Here is an 18,024-nt window from a genome sequence, read left to right as displayed (position 1 = left end):
CTGGTGGAGGCTGCCCCTGCACTGCTGGGGGGTGGGGGTAATAGGGGACATGAGTGGGGGCCTGGTGGAGGCTGCCCCTGCACTGCTGGGGGGTGGGGGTAATAGGGGACATGAGTGGGGGCCTGGTGGAGGCTGCCCCTGCACTACTGGGGGGTGGGGGTGGTGGTAGACATGGGTGGGGGCCTGGTGGAGGCTGCCCCTGCACTGCTGGGGGGTGGGGGTAATAGGGGACATGAGTGGGGGCCTGGTGGAGGCTGCCCCTGCACTGCTGGGGGGTGGGAGTTTTAGGGGACATGAGTGGGGGCCTGGTGGAGGCTGCCCCTGCACTGCTGGGGGGTGGCGGTGCAGGGGGACATGAGTGGGGGTCTGGTGGAGGCTGCCCCTGGTGGCTGGGGGGTGGGGGTGGTGGTAGACATGGGTGGGGGCCTGGTGGAGGCTGCCCCTGCACTGCTGGGGGGGGGGTAATAGGGGACATGAGTGGGGGCCTGGTGGAGGCTGCCCCTGCACTGCTGGGGGGTGGGGGTAATAGGGGACATGAGTGGGGGCCTGGTGGAGGCTGCCCCTGCACTGCTGGGGGGTGGGGGTGGTGGGAGACATGGGTGGCGGCCTGGTGGAGGCTGCCCCTGGTGGCTGGGGGTGGTGGTAGACATGGGTGGGGGCCTGGTGGAGGCTGCCCCTGCATTGTTGGGGGGTGGGGGTAATAGGGGACATGAGTGGGGGCCTGGTGGAGGCTGCCCCTGCACTGCTGGGGGGTGGGCGTGGTGGTAGACATGGGTGGGGGCCTGGTGGAGGCTGCCCCTGCACTGCTGGGGGGTGGGGTGGTGGGAGACATGAGTGGGTGCCTGTTGGAGGCTGCCCCTGCACTGCTGGGGGGTGGGGGTGGTGGGAGACATGAGTGGGGGCCTGGTGGAGGCTGCCCCTGGTGGCTGGGGGGTGGGGGTGCAGGGGAACATGTGTTGGACATGAGTGGGGGCCTGCTAGCAGGTGCCCCACGGTGCTGGGGGGTGGGGGTGCAGGGGAACATGAGTTGGACATGAGTGGGGGCCTGCTGGCAGGTGCCCCACGGTGCTGGTGGGTGGGGGTGATAGGGGACATGAGTGGGGGCCTGGTGGAGGCTGCCCCTGTTGGCTGTGGGGTGGGGTGGTGGTAGACATAAGTGGGGGCCTGGTGGAATCTGCCCCTGGTGGCTGGGGGATGGGGGTGGTGGGAGACATGAGTGGGGGCCTGATGGAGGCTGCCCCTGCACTGCTGGGGGGTGGGGGTGGTGGTAGACATGAGTGGGGGCCTGGTGGAGGCTGCCCCTGCACTGCTGGGGAGTGGGGGTGGTGGGAAACATGAGTGGGGTCCTGGTGGAGGCTGCCCCTGGTGGCTGGGGGGTGGGGGTGCAGGGGGACATGAGTGGGTGCCTGTTGGAGGCTGCCCCTGCACTGCTTGGGGGTGGGGGTGGTGGTAGACATGGGTGGGGGCCTGTTGGAGGCTGCCCCTGCACTGCTGGGGGGTGGGGGTGGTGGGAGACATGAGTGGGGGCCTGGTGGAGGCTGCCCCTGCACTGCCTGGGGGGTGGGGGTGGTGGGAGACATGAGTGGGGGCCTGGTGGAGGCTGCCCCTGGTGGCTGGGGGGTGCAGGGGAACATGAGTTGGACATGAGTGGGGGCCTGCTGGCAGGTGCCCCACGGTGCTGGGGGGTGGGGGTGCAGGGGAACATGAGTTGGACATGAGTGGGGGCCTGCTGGCAGGTGCCCCACGGTGCTGGGGGGTGGGGGTGCAGGGGAACATGAGTTGGACATGAGTGGAGGCCTGCTGGCAGGTGCCCCACGGTGCTGGTGGGTGGGGGTGATAGGGGACATGAGTGGGGGCCTGGTGGAGGCTGCCCCTGGTGGCTGGGGGGTGGGGTGGTTGTAGACATGAGTGGGGGCCTGGTGGAATCTGCCCCTGGTGGCTGGGGGGTGGGGGTGGTGGGAGACATGAGTGGGGGCCTGGTGGAGGCTGCCCCTGCACTGCTGGGGGGTGGGGGTGGTGGTAGACATGGGTGGGAGCCTGGTGGAGGCTGCCCCTGCACTGCTGGGGGGTGGGGGTGATGGGTGACATGAGTGGGGGCCTGGTGGAGGCTGCCCCTGGTGGCTGGGGGGTGGGGGTGCAGGGGGACATGAGTGGGTGCCTGTTGGAGGCTGCCCCTGCACTGCTGGGGGGTGGGGGTGGTGGGAGACATGAGTGGGGTCCTGGTGGAGGCTGCCCCTGCACTGCTGGGGGATTGGGGTGGTGGTAGACATGAGTGGGGGCCTGGTGGAGGCTGCCCCTGCACTGCTGGGGGGTGGGGGTGGTGGGAGACATAAGTGGGGGCCTGCTGGCAGGTGCCCCACGGTGCTGGTGGGTGGGGGTGATAGGGGACATGAGTGGGGGCCTGTTGGAGGCTGCCCCTGCACTGCTGGTGGGTGGGGGTAATAGGGGACATGAGTGGGGGCCTGGTGGAATCTGCCCCTGGTGGCTGGGGGGTGGGGGTGGGGGTGGTGGGAGACATGCATTGTTGATCAGTAGTGCAAGGTGACATGTGGGTTGGCTGGGGGGCATGCCCATGGTGGATGGGCTGTGTGTGGGACATGAGCAGGGGTGCAGGGTAGTCCCCCGTGGTGTGGGCTGCCTGCAGGGGCCGTGGAGGTTGTAGAGCGAACACCTGGGAGGACCCACACGGCCAATTCACGTGTAGTACTCCCCAGAACCCCTGAAATACACGTACCCTGCTGAAATCGCATGTGTGGAACTTCCCGCGCACCCCTGAAATACACGTATGCTGCACGCACAGGGCCAATCGCGTGTGGAACTTCCCTCGCTCCCCTGAAATACACGTACCCTCCTGTAATCGCGTGTGGAACTTCCCGCGCTCCCCTGGAATACACGTACCCTGCTCGCACGGGGCCAATCGCGTGTGGAACTTCCCTCGCTCCCCTGAAATACACGTACCCTGCTGTAATCGCGTGTGGAACTTCCCGCGCACCCCTGGAATACACGTACCCTGCTCGCACGGGGCCAATCGCGTGTGGAACTTCCCTCGCTCCCCTGAAATACACGTACCCTGCTGTAATCGCGTGTGGACCTTCCCGCGCACCCTTGAAATACACGTACCCTGCTGGAATCATCGCGTGTGATACTTCCCACGAACCCCTGTTATACACATTCCCCGCTTGGCATTTGCTGTTTGCCAGCCCTGTGTACTGGTCCAGGGTTAGCGCAGCCCTTTGCGATTATTTGGGGATTTTGAAGGCTTTTCCTTGCGCGAGGGCGTTCTTGGGGGCGTAACTGGCGCTGCTGCAGGGTCGCTGCGCCACGCTGCGCCACGGCTGGTTTTGGATGCGAAAATCCATGAATACGCTGTGCGCGGAAATCGATTTTAGCGCACGCGGCTGGCGCAGACATTCGCACGGGCATGCTGTGCGCCAGTCGCGTGCGCCACTTTTGTGCGATTTTCTATGAATTACCCTGTTCATGTGTTATTGTGACATACCAACAACATGACAAATATATTTTTATTTGTGTTGATTTTTATCTGAAATGGAAGTTGAATTGGTGTGTTTCATATTAATTTTGATGCAAAAGTATCGCATGCTTGGACATGACTTTCTAATGTTCCAGCATACATTTATTTCTGTGGTTAAGGGCAGATCAGATCATATTTCCTTGTACAATGGCGAGTGTCTAAATGTGTGATGCAGTTGTACATTTGCAAGTACACCATTTTAAAATATATAAGTTAAATTGGAAGGGGCAAATTATGACAGGTTCTAGTGCATGGAACTATTCAACTGTTTTCACCATTTGCATGCATTGGGATTAGTAATGCACACTTTAAATAAGTGACGCAGTTAGCAATGACCTTCTTATCTCTTGTATGCAGTTCTAAAGTCGTTCCAAAGATGTACAGCCGAATGACCCAGTTTTGCTATATTTTAAAGTGTTGTTTTTCTAAATGTATGGGGCAGTTTCAAAAGTGGAGAAATATAAACGATTTTTGAAATGTGAAGGGGATAAAAATGGAGGGGCAAGTGATGTGATGTGCTAGTGTTTGCAGCAGTTGAAATATTTTCACCATTTACATATGAAGGAACTGAAAGTGCACACTTTAAACACGTTCAGGATTAGGAATTACCTTATCATGTTTTGTGTACAGCTCTGTGGCAACTTTAAACCTGCATAGAAACAATATTTATTTTTATGCATGGATAATACAATTAAAAATATGAGGTAATGTTCATGATTTTTGAAATGTGAAATGGAATATAATGGTATTTCAATGCATACATACATCATGTGCTTACGTACATGACCTTTAGTATTTGGGGTAGATTTTCGAAACACCAAGTTAAAAAATGTGCTACTGCATATAGAAATGTAACACTTTTCCCCATTTGCATATGTTCAAAGATGGCCTCTAGAAACTCAGAGACTTCAGAGAGTTTCAAGGTTTTTATTTTTGTACCGGTTAAGGTATTTTACTGTTCAATGATGATGCTTCAGAATCGAAACAGACAGATGGTTCAATCCAGGGCAGTAACCAGAAAAGGGGTATGGGAAGTAGCACTAGGGCAATCCCTTGCTCTCTCGTCTTCCCTGAGAGTGGTGCTAAAGAGGTCCCTCTCTCTCTCTTCTCCCCTGGATTCCCAAACTAGCCCAGCTGTCCATATCCCACAGTTAGTACTATGGACCGCTCAGCCCTTCTGTCTGAATGGATGGTTTTAGTCTATAGATAGTTTATGTAAGTACAGGCTTGCTTACTACCTTACGGTCTTCTTACCTAGTCCTGTTTATTGTTCCCTGGAGATAGGGAATGGTGCCTTGCACTTAGTTCTCTGGAGCAGTCTATGATCATGTATGCTCACTCTCTCCTTGCCCGTCTACTCTACCTCCTTCTGCCTCTCCTCAACCCCTCGTCCCCACCAACCTTTGCTCCCTCGGATGTTTCATTCTGTCTTCCTCCTTCCTCCACCCTTTGAAATTGACGCTCATCACTACTCTCACTACTTCCCACCCACCACTACCACTTCTTTTCTTCCACTACTACTGCTTCTCACCACCCACTACTGCCACTACTTACCTAGCCCACTGTTTCAGTCCTTATGATAATCTTTCTGCTCACTTATCTGATATACACACCCACTCAGACTGCAGACTCCGGTATGCTCCTTCTCCAATTTCTTGCATGCTGCACCAGTCATCTCCACACACTGCTGGTCCTTTACACCTCCTGCTGGTGTCTTGGTCTATGTTTGTCACAGACATCACGCAGATAACGCATGCCAAACTGTTCCCAACCTGCTCCTAAATACTCATCCCCTCCTGATGATTCGCCATCTCACCCTAACCAATCTCAACTTTTCCCCTAGACCCAGGATGAGCACATGTAACCTGCGCTCAGTAATAGGGGTCCAGACCCTGCCCCCTTCCTCAGTGGGTCTCCTTCACTTAGCATCCAAAGCAGCTGGGTTAGGGCAGCTCTTCACACTCTAGCAGGGGTACTCAACCCAACTCCCTCCCCAAAGCTCATGGATCCTGTTCCTCTTCACAGGGATCTGTAGTCTCCCCTCCTCTCACCATCGACATGGCTGACCCGTGCTACTCATGCACTCGGGCGCCTGCTCTCGTTCCACCTCTCTGGAGGCCGTACCACCCATAAGAGATGGCATACTGGCCCTATGCCGCACCACCGATCCTGGCCGATTACCTCACTGCAGAGCTCCAGTTAACACTCCGGACAGTGTGCCCTGCCAGGTTCCAGAGGATCCACTGCCCTCGGGACGCCTTGGTGTCTTCCCCACTTTGAAATAACCCTATCATTTGCACCTCTCTATAGCTACAACAATTCTCTGCACAATGCACCTCAAGAACATTCCTAATTCTGTCATTTACTTAAGGTGGACAATATGTGCACATCATAAAATCTGTACAATCCTTACTTACAAATCCCAACTCATCTATTTCCCCTCTAAAATATAATCCAAATATCAATGGAATTGTAAATATGCACATCATGTGTGCATACACTGAAATACCCTTTACATGACATTTCACATTTTAAAAATCATGTACATGTTTGCACCTTTCAAACTATACCATTCATTTACAAAGTCAACATACTTTAGAATAAAGTAAAATAAAACACATTCTTTTCACTTTTTCAGTACTAGCAACCATTTATGCACAAAATATACCAAGGAAATACATACCCCTGTCACTTTTCTAAAGTGTTAAATCTGTAATAAGAACCAATGCTATGCAACTAGCATTTGTCTCCCTCAAGCAAATATAAATACAATACATTGTGCTTTTACTTTACATTTACAAAACCAAATCTCCTTTCTTCATCATCCAGAATCACTTTATTCTGCAGGAAGTAAGCACATTACTTAAATAAATCAAATAGTAGAAACTTCATCAAAGGGCTCCATTTCATGACGACCACACATATTATTGTTTGTGATTCAAAGGGGAGGGCCTGTAACAAAGCAAAAGGTCACCTAGCCCATATCAAAACCCAATTTTCCAAACCATATTGTTATTAAAGATTGTTGTGGGGTAAACACAACTCAAGACCTGAGAGTTCCTGAAATTGCCTATCTAAAGCTCCATATCCATTGCAGAGTGCATACACAGCACACAAAGCAGCTTGGAATTCTTGCTTTACAACAGTTGAATACCCCATTCCAAGCTGGCGCACATGGTATAGAAATAGAAACAGTGAAAAAAATAAAGATGGACACAATACAATATAGTATAAATCTTTACAGGCTAAACTCTACATGTATTCGATTTTAATGGTAGAAAACATGTTCATATGTGTTCTTGTTAATATAACAGTATGCTGTCCTCTCTTTAGACGATCACAAATTATAAAATACAAAATACAATTAGAAAACTGGGCCAGTATCACCCCTACATCTGCCAATCAATATCCTTGCAATATAGTTTCTACTTCATGGTACATTGCACATATATTCTGAATTGTCCCCACAGTTTACTGCTTTTAAAGCCTTCCGATGAACTCTCCCAAGAAACTGCTTACTGCTTCCGAAGGTTGGCAATAAACAGAAGATTGACTACACTTAGGAAAGCAAGAATATCCTCCTCCTTGGCCCTTTCCTTCTTATATCTGAATATATACACTGTCCAAATTAGTTTATATGCTTCATGTTTTCAGATATTTCACTGTTGGTACACATTTTGTAAAAATGATAAGAGCAAAAAATAAGCCTATTGTGTTTCAGATTCTAATTCAAGAATATATCCCCTTTATTTTTGAAATATGAAGATGTTTGGTCATTTGCATTTCCCCAAAATACTCTTTGATTGTGCACAATGCAGCCAGACCCCTCTTTGGTACTCTTTGTCCTACTCCCCTTTCTTCAGATTGTAATCTTCCTCATTTGTTTACTAGTACTTTTTATCTGTTTTCCTTGTGTTTCCTCTGACACTAAATATGCTAATGACTTTCTAGACTACATAAGACTTTTTGATCACTTGGGTTAAGGACCCTTCCCAACATGTTCGCTTCAGCCTCATCGTGGCTACTACCTTGGGAGTTGGTTGGTATGCAATTTAAAGTTTAAATCGAAGTTCTAAAGTGTCCATTCTATGTTACGACTTGTAATGTGTGATATGAGCAACCGTTACAGGCAGAGTCAAACTGATACATGCCGCTAGAGAAAAGGGAAATCCTTCTTTTCTTGTAGGTTTCAGTTTGCAGTACTAAAGCGGTTACTGCCCCATTCCAAATAGATTTTCTTATCAAAACAAACCTTCAGAGAACATGACACTGTATTTAGAGAATGAAGTCTAAATGATGTATTCATCTCTACTTCTAAAATCCAAGTCATGGTAATGCATGCAATAACAGTGCTTAATTATCATCTTAAAGGAGTTTATTTATCCAATAACCTAACATTTAAGTTACTAAAATGACATCTTATAGTTTGTTTGATTAAAAAAAGGACAATAAAAGCGGATCCTCCAATGAAACACCAATGTGCAGGTATCACAATGAATTACCGTGCACTTACCGTGCTCTACAGACATTTATTGAAAATGTACTGGAAAGACAATGCATTAAGTTCACCTTGCAAAGCACAAGCACACCATCCAAAGAAATTGTACTTACCACTACGCCTGCCCCGTATAATAAATCCACACACTTGCCCTCTAAAACATATCCATCAGTACACTCAACACACGCTACTGACAAAGAACGCATGTACACTATTTCAAGAAGCACATTTCATGCAATTTAGAGTCCTTATTAATCTCATAAAAAGTCTGATGAATGTATTAATTTCTTCACTATAAACACAAGTATCATTTTGAGGCAACGATTGACAGCACAGTGAAACTGAAACAACAACTATTTATTTTCATCTTGAACAGAATGAAACCATTAAAATAGGAAGCAGCAAAAATAGACAAGCATTGGCAATGCCAACGGCTTGGACTTTTGTGTAGGCATGGGAAAGGCACTTGCCTGGAACTGCCATAGTGGCATTAACCGGCAATTGATGATGATGATGAGTTATTTATATAGCGCCTTAATCCAAAGCACTTTACAGAGCACATATTTACATACAATATCATCCAACCGAAATTGGTACTCGTATATCGACCTCGGAAGGATGAAAGGCTGAGTTGGCCTTGCTGGGATTCAAACCTGCGACCTGCAGATCACGCTCAGATCACGCTCAGATCACAGCAGCAAGCGCTCAACCCGCTGAGCTATTTTACCGGCTAATTGATGGTAGCAGGTGCAAAATGCTCAACGTAAGTGGTCATCTAATAGCAGTGACGGACAAATGCCTAATTCTTATATACAAGCAAAAACGTTTGGCTTTCCCAATGCTTGTTTTTAACAAGGATATGCATAGTGCTAATAAAGCAAGCGGTTAAGACATTTTTATTTTTCCAGAAACGTGTTTACTGCTCCAATTAAATCATTAACTCTCAGAAGACTGAAACACACTGTCAAGCACTTTGCTTTGAGTGCAATGTTAAGGCTTGATTAAAGCGAGCTCAAAGAGTTCTTATGAGTAGATGTTTTGGGTGGGAGAGGCAGGAACTGGTTGGGAATTGTCATAGGGATTAGCATGGAAGTGGGCAGTCAATGGATGGGTAAACACATAGACAAAACCTACAAACCGTTTGTCCCTCCTCATAGGCCATTTCTCCCTATATGTACTCTAATACAACAGTTTTGACTTATAGGTGGCGCATCCCAAACTACAAAGGGATGAGTGACAGTACTGCTCTTCCAGGGACGTCATTTGGGGGTCGCCAGGGGTCGCAACTGCGACCTCTGCGGTGTCCCTTGCAACCTCTGTGGTGTCCCTTGCGACCTCTACTAAAAAAAAAAAAATCTTTTTTTTTTTTTTTTTTTTTTTTTTTAAAGTTTTGCAAGCTCCTGGGCTGTGGCTCTTTACTTCTGGGGTGGCTGGCTTTCTTGTTCAGGCCCCTTAAAAAAAAAGACTTGAGGCACTTGTTCTTATTTTTCTTCTAACACTTTCAGCACTGACCCTAAATAAGAAAGAATAGGAATACCAAATAATGTGTCTTTCTGGAATTCTATACAGTAATTGCTGGCCTCATTAAATGTTTATTTCAGGCACACTTCAGGGGGTGAGTCACTGATTTAGTCTGTTCTTAAACGCCTCACTAAGCCTAAGCCGTTCATCCTTCTGAGGTCGATAAATGAGTACCAACACAGGTTGGGTGATATTGGGTGTATATTTTTTCTATATAAAGCGCTTAATGATGTGTTATTATATAGCACTTACGCTTATCATTTGGTCATGGACGTCTGCTTGCATACACAGTCATTTGGTAATACGGGCCAATAAACACTGAACTTAATGATACATATGGCGATCCATTCTTGTCTGAATGTACATCATATAGTGATATCATAACTATATTTTTCATAGTGTACAATGCTATGTGATGCCATTTCCTGTTTCGTCAACGGGTGAAATGTCGTGTTCCATCGCTACCCGCTATATCACTTTGGGGCGGGGTCTAATGACATCACTTCCTGTGATGTCATCAGAGGGTCAAGGGTCGGGTGATGTCACTTCCGCTACCCCTGGCATTTTGGTGAAATGACGTCCCTGTGCTCTTCCCCACAGTAGATGGCACTATCAGCAATGTTTAGAATCACAACATTAGTTACAAACATTTGGAATTAGGTAATGTGTTCACTAGCACTGAAGGGAAACTATAATGGAGGGAACACATTGCACGATTTTTGCAACATTTTAAGTTGAAGTTATGTCATTAGAATGATTTCATGAAAAGAATACCTAAGAATACTTTATATTTCAATATCTCTATTTTAGTCGATGGTTTGAATGCACATTATATTTAACACACCCTTTAAAATAGATTTTGCTCCCTTTCATTCCATGCATGAAAAATCATTAAAAACATACTTTGCCCCTCTCATTTTCAACTCAAAAACAAACACTAGGGGCCTCATTACGACCCTGGCGGAGTGGGTTTACGCCAGCGGTATTCGCGGCGGACCCTTCCGCCCTACTACGAGTTCCCGTAGCGCCATGGAGCCGTTTTCCGCCTGGTTTTTCCGGGCGGAGAAATCCATGGCGCTACGGGACCTTGTTGTTAATTACGCCACCGTATTTTACGGTGGCGTAATTAACGCCTTCCCCACTCCCATTATACCCTATGGGGCAAAAATGGGAATGGGGAAGGGTAAAATGGGGATTGGGGATTTACCACCCCGCCAAGGTCGGAATGGGGCGGTAAATCCGCCAACCCCCATGGCGGTATTGGCAGCTTTCCGCCGTGCTCCATGGTGCATATTGCACCACGATCTCCGCCAGGGTCGTAATGAGGCCCTAGGTGTTCAACAACTTTGGAATTAAGTACGACTGCAAGGGAACTACAAATGCAGGACTTGCAATGTCTGTCCATTCTCAGAAGACAGCAAAAAATCACTGAAATTGCATAATGGCAGAGATTTTCTAATTCGAGACTTCATCAATGGAATCACATGTCTTTGTCAAAAACTCTATATAGGTAGCACCATCAGAAGACTCAAAATCAGAATAGCAGAACATATTCGCTATGTCAAAAACCTGGACCTGACATCACCACTGGCCTATCATTTTCTTACATCACACCCGAATGCAACTATTGACGCCATAAGATTTTTGGGGATTCAAAAAGTCAACAAACCTCCAAGAGGAGGCAACTGGGAACAACTCTATGACAAAAGGAAGCAAAGTTGATCTGCCTAATTGATTACTGCCACTCTGGTTTAAACTCGGACTCAGAAATGACTCACTTCCTTTGAAATGTGGCATCAAGGGAGGGAAATCATACTCCAACCTAAGAGGGCAACACCAATGTATATCAACATCAGGAATGCAACAGAACCTACGAGGGACCGCAAACAAAGCAATTCAAACCCATGGGAATTACCATAAGGTTCTCAAAAGGACAAAAATATATGTGAACACAACATACCAATAGTCAAATCTTCTATATAAGCCACACCCTTAAGATTCAAATTAATCTATTCAAAACAGGCAAATCAACAAAATCATAGTATTTACCTTCAAGAGCCAACTTAGGTACAAATCAAATTATGAACGAGCAAAAGATGACCTTATTCCAAAATACTTTAATGTAACATGCACTACTGCCTCTCAACAGGTACTGAAAGTGATCCAATTAAATACAGCAGAGATCAGTGCTTGACAAAATAATTTAAGTACAATCTGCTGCAATTGTAAGGTTATCACTTATTTTTCATAAAAAATCACTACTCCCTTAACTTAAAATGCATTTCTTATTACTAACCCCAATAAGGCACAGAGGGCAAGCTTAAACAACTGTGACAAGTAGCCGCTGATAAAATAATCAATTCAGCAAAAAACGCACATTCATGATCGTCTCAAGTTTCAACCCAATCCAAGATGGCGTCGCACATAAAACTACGTCAATACGCCCAATACGTCACCGCACTTACCTAAATAAACAATACGATTCACAATGGCAGAATCTAGCAATCACAAGACCGCGACTATCACACCGCCCTTCGGCTCTGCTCGAGAGAGATAAAAAACACAGGTGAGCTAAGTAACTTTTCCAAACCCAACAGTTTTGGGAACCTTAGAAAAGTGAATCTATTTATTCTGAATAGACGTTATGTCTGTTCCATCCAGGTTCCACCCACAACTGACGGAGACTGTGATCGAATTGCACTTATATATCGTGCAGCTAGTGAAAACAATCAGCTCAAAAGCGAGTTTAAATATGACATGCAGGAACTAAAGCATGTACAAGTAAGCGTCTTTTGTACAGCAAGTATTAGACAAACCATTGTATCTATGCCTAAATTAAATTTAGAAGTTCATAACGTCATCAATAACTTAAAGAGTCACCATATTTTCAAGTGGTTGTCCATCCTCAACCGTACATTCCAATGTTCAACTGTTCTTATGCAGTAACTGTATGCCTTACTACACAATAGACAAATTAAAAGAAAACACTAATGCAATCTTGTCTTTTTACTGATTGAATTAGGTCAATCCCAACAACGAGAAAGACTACATACTTAACCACCCTCCTGAAGAACCCATAACAATGTATCGGGGAAAACCGTGTCGAGGGACATCTCACTCCAACCCAAGAGGAAACACTATGTGCATCACCATTAGGTATGCAATAGTACCTATGAGAGGTATCAAACTCCAACCAAAGAACAAAAGACCAATCTGAATGACCATAAGGGTTTCAAAATTACAATCACCTATGTGAATGAGCACAAGGGCTGCTACAAGGACGTATAATGCAACAAGTTCACATTTCTGAATGACAATGACAGCAGAAGGAAACATCTATGTAAAGCAACAATGCGTACCTTTAAGGACTCAACAATAAACATCATCAAAGCACCTATGTGAAGACACATTAGGTACCCATAAGAACTCAACACAAAGAATCATTAAAGACTTACTAAATGTGATACAACATTTAAGAATCCATATTACTGGCTAAGCAATTTATGTATTTCCTTTAACACAAGAAAAATCAAGGACATACCACTGAACAATCATTTTGAACCAAATATTGTGTATATAATTTCTTTAACAATGGTTTTCATGCAAATGATGAAGACCATTAAAGCCAACTAATGTGATAAAGTCTATCTGTTTGACATACACACTATCGAATTTCTGTAGGCGCAATCTGAAGGTAAAAAACAATCTCTTTTATGATCTTTCATTTCAGGCATTGGGCAACCTCAATGCACTTTTTACCATGCAGCCACAGAGAACATCCTAAAACAATTAGTAAGCTTACAATGGGAGCTCACGTTTAAGATTGCAAGCAGCTTGCAATTTCCTTTACATTTCTATTTCACACACTACACTGCGCTAAAATAACACAAACATGGCACTCACCACAATTCCACAGAAGCAAGGAGATCTCTGAAAAGTGATCTCATAGGTGTCAACACACCTTCAGGTGTCTGAGTAGGAAGACCAACAGGAACACGACTGACTGCGACTGCTACCAAAGGAAGACTGCTCAGCTGGGTGTCCCTGCAGCCAACAGATGGTGGTAAACAATGACAAGCCTCCCTGTGACACACGTACATTTTTAGTCTGGGCATCCATTCATTGCCACGCACTTAGAAACGGAAATAGGAATGCAGTGACAAAAGACCATATTAGACATAAGTAAAATTGGAAGCCATCTTGGACCAGACTGTTTACAACTTAATAAACTAAATGTAAATACATTAACGTGTATTTCAAGCCTTCCCTGCGCAAATGGGGGTTCTAAATGATCTCTGCAATGTATAGTGTTTCCATGTGCAAGATTTACCTTTATGTCCATTCTATTTAAATATTCTTAACAGGCAGTAACTTTCAATGGTTTGATGACATGCCATTTTTGCCAAATGTTCATATTCCTACAATGATTATAACAATTGACTGTTTCTGCAAGCCTTACCAACCTGTGTTTGAGGAAGTTTAAAAAAAAACACTTGCTTGGGTCCCCCAAGGATTCAAACCTGGACTAAACAGAGTAACTAAAGTTTCAAGTACACTGCATTTAACTGGTGAGGTATCTTGCCCCGCTCCGCCCCTCCCATATACCGACAATGAAATCGCTGTCATATATCAATGAAATTCAAGGATCAGCTGATTCAAAGTGGGGTGGTGCTACAAATGGGTGCCGAAGGCGGAGTCAATGCCAGTCAAACTGACTCAGCTGTCTGGATGCCTCGAGGGCCAACATACACAGCTCCAGACTAGTGAGGTTCACTGACACAGAAAAAGGACCCAGTTTACACGTTATGATTTCAAAGCCATTGTGGAAAGGTTGGGTACCCTTTTAAATTGGCTGCATCGCTATTGTATGGTATGGTACTCGCACTATGGAGCTAGTTAAACTATCGTTCTTTGTATAACACATGCTAGACATGTGTGTCCTCCTGGCTCCATCTGGGAAATTATAAGCCACTGTCAATTCAGGGCAATGACAGATTTTGTGGAAAAAACAAAGCAAAGTCAACATTTTCCAAAATTACATAATGAGATCTAGAAGGAAAGTAAGCTGTTAGAAGTGGTTTGCATTGGGATGTTACTAGTTCTTTTTAAAGCATTTTTTAAACTCATATAAATATTATGGAATTTGTGGTTCATGAACTGAAGTAAACAAGCTCCCAAAATGCAAATTACGTTAGTTGTTTTGAAAAAGAGTATACTCACATATATCATTTTATATGGAAGATGCATGGAATCTTTCCCATTTAAAGATTGCCACTAGTTTTGGCTTATATCCAAAGAGTTTCCTTACAGACAGTCATCCAAGATGGCTGCCTCCATGGGAGAGCTCAGAGCTAAAAGAGTTCCGAGATGGGTGGGATTAGCCATAGGGGTTAGCATGGCTAAGGGCAGGGAATGGGAGGGATTCAATAACCGACCAACTGTGCATGCCTCCTCAAATGTCATATCCATTCAAAAGCCCTACAGACCCTCCTTCAAAGCCCATATTTGAAGCTCTTATGTTAAAGCTCTCATTTTAATTGCAATAATTTTGGCTTAAAGATAGTGCTTTCATCACCACTTAATAGCCTAAACTAAATTAATATGTGCAATACAAATGTTTATAATTTGAAATCGATCTCCGTAGACTTGAAGGTACTCTCCGTTTTGAGGCAATACTTCTCCCCATTTTTACAAATGATCACATTGGATTACACCGCCTCAAGCCGCCTCCTGACCTGTGCCCATAACCGCCCCCCCCCCGTGCCGCGCCGAATCCGCCGCGAAATGGCCGACCACCTGCTCGGGACCTGGAAGCTGTGCAGCAGCGAGGGCTTCGACGAGTACATGCAGAGCATCGGCGTGCCCTTTCCCACGAGGAAGGCGGCAGCGATGGTGAAACCCAATGCGATCATTTGTAAAAATGGGGAGAAGTATTGCCTCAAAACGGAGAGTACCTTCAAGTCTACGGAGATCGATTTCAAACTCGGTGAGGAATTTGAGGAGACCACAGCAGACAGCAGGAAAACTAAGACAATCATCACGTGCGAGAATGGCGTTCTGGTTCAACATCAGAAGTGGGATGGCAAGGAAACCACCATCAGAAGGGAGCTGAATGATGGGAAACTTATTGTGACGTGCATCATGGGTGATGTGGAGTGCGTTCGGACCTATGAGAAAGTATGAGGAGTTCAAACTGGACGTGTACTTTCAAGGAGAAGCTCAGTTCCATGAGCCTGCACTACAGAACCTTTTTTTCATTTATTTTTTCTTTTCCTTTTAGCTTGCCTTTTTATTTTAACTGTTATTGATGGCCCTAATCTGCTATGTTTCTTTCTTAAATAAAACAACTCTGGACTTGAAAAAAAAAAAAAAAAAAAAAAAAAAGTGCTACTTGTGCAGTAGTGCTGTACTCTGTGCTGTTTGCTACCTGTGCAGTAGTGCTGTACTCTGTGCTGTAACATGCCAAATATCCTTACAGGTCTCTGACATACAGTTAATTGTTGACTTTCCCAAAAAGAAAATAGTGGGATAATAAGAGACCAAAAGAATTCACCAAAAAATGTATCCCAAACCCCACAACATACGGCATACCCATTAAAAATATTTAGAGTGACACTTTTTTTCAATTCCAAATTATTAAGTCTAGTACCTTAGTTAATTCCAAATTGCATTCATTGGGTGGTTGCCTGCAAGGGCTAGGATCAAGTCTGTCTGGGATTTTCATATCATCATACATAACAGAATTCCTGGATTAGCAGCACATATTTTATTAGGAATCATCCTATGGAATAGTCTGGGTCCAGAATAAATTGAACTAATACCCCTTTTGAGTATCTATATCCTTTATAGGAGCCAACATAGGAGTACCAAGGAGGTTCTTCCATACCTTCCCTTCCCATATATTGAGTTGTTTGATATTGACCATTGGAACAATCTATATTTCATATAAAACAACAGATTTATGTTTTGAGTATGTAATTAAATTGAAGGAAGGGAAGAAAACCCACCATAATTCCTGTTAAAATCTCTGGCTGAAACAGCAATAGGAGTAATCTTATTTGTTATTCCTGTTTTGTTTGTCAGTTTTATTTGCTTATATAGGGCACCAAACCCAGAGATATGTTTTTTTTTTTACATTTTGCTTTTACTATTCATCAAATTAAAACCCACATATGTAACATCTTCTACCTGTGGTAAATTAGATCTGTTCAAGTATCAAGAAAACCAGGATGATGTCACACCCCTCTCCCTTGCTGCCTGGAAAATTGCATACAATCAGATTTCTTAGCATTAATGGGAAGACTATTGGTTGCTTCGTAATTGAAGAATGTTCTGTAGACAGATTTGCATTCTGCCCATTAAAACTACACCATCAGCGCATGTTGACCATGAAGACCTAAAGTCCCCCCAATTTAACTGGAAAATGTATTATGAACCGAGTTAATGGCATCACCCACATTATCCATATACAAGTTAAAGATATAGGTAGCTAATATACAGCCGTGTTTCAGTTAATGACCACATCGAGTTCTATCTAATCTGTATTCTGATATCTGTATGTAAATTAACCATTAACTGCAATAGGACAGTAGGAATGCCCCATGCTGCTAATTTCTGCCACAGTTATGCTCTGTCTGCTTTATCAAATGCTGCTTTGCTTTCCAGGAATGTCACATACATAGTATTAAAAGAACCCATAACAATCCGATCAACTGATATGTGTAAAAGAAACCTATTGACAAAGGTATGCATTTCTTTGACAAATCATGTGTGTAAAACAGAAAGGATCCATACAGCACACTTTGCTGGATGCAACCAAGAGATCAATAGGTCTGTAACTAGCCGAGTCATTATGACACCCTTTCTTAAAAACAGGAATAATGTAAGATACAGTTAGGTCTTCAGAAATCATCTAGTGATTAAAACAGCTCTAAATAAATATTACCCCAAACCATTGGATTGAATTTAAAAATGGCATTTGATAGACAGTGGAGTGCAAACAAAGGATACAAAACATGTCAAGGACTAGTGGATTTAAACAAGGTAAAAGAATCTCTACAAAATCTCACTGAGAACAATTAACAATACAAGGACATAAAGGGCTCACCATCACACTCCCCTGTTAGCTCCCAGCTCTTTTTTTCTCTGCTTCCCTAACTATGTTCCTCCCCCTATGATTATACATTGCTCTGTTACTTCCCAAAGCTATGTCCACACTCTAGAAATATAATACTAATTATTATTATTATTATTATTATTATTATTATTATTATTATTATTATTATTATTAATAATAATAATAATAATAATAATAATAATAATAATAATAATAATAATAATAATAATAAGGCCAGCAATGAGATAAACAAAGCTATAAAACAATAAGAGAACATTCCACAAATGTATCAATTTGAACGGGTTGATCCTAACACTATGAATGATCTGTATGAGCACTACACATTCCACCCATTAC

General features: G+C 44.5%; 1 protein-coding gene and 1 pseudogene across 1 annotated transcript in view; both read left to right on the top strand.

Moving 5' to 3' along the window:
- The window catches only part of DCHS2 (dachsous cadherin-related 2), a 1,925,309-nt gene that overhangs the window by 1,032,476 nt on the left and 874,809 nt on the right, over positions 1 to 18,024 (top strand). The window lies entirely within an intron of this gene.
- LOC138516293 (myelin P2 protein pseudogene) lies at positions 15,276 to 15,933 on the top strand (annotated as a pseudogene).

This window comes from Ambystoma mexicanum, chromosome 6q (assembly GCF_040938575.1).
Source record: "Ambystoma mexicanum isolate Mex_15411 chromosome 6q, UKY_AmexF1_1, whole genome shotgun sequence".
NCBI classification, from domain to species: Eukaryota; Metazoa; Chordata; class Amphibia; order Caudata; family Ambystomatidae; genus Ambystoma; species Ambystoma mexicanum.
This window is presented reverse-complemented; position numbering and strand designations above follow the sequence as displayed.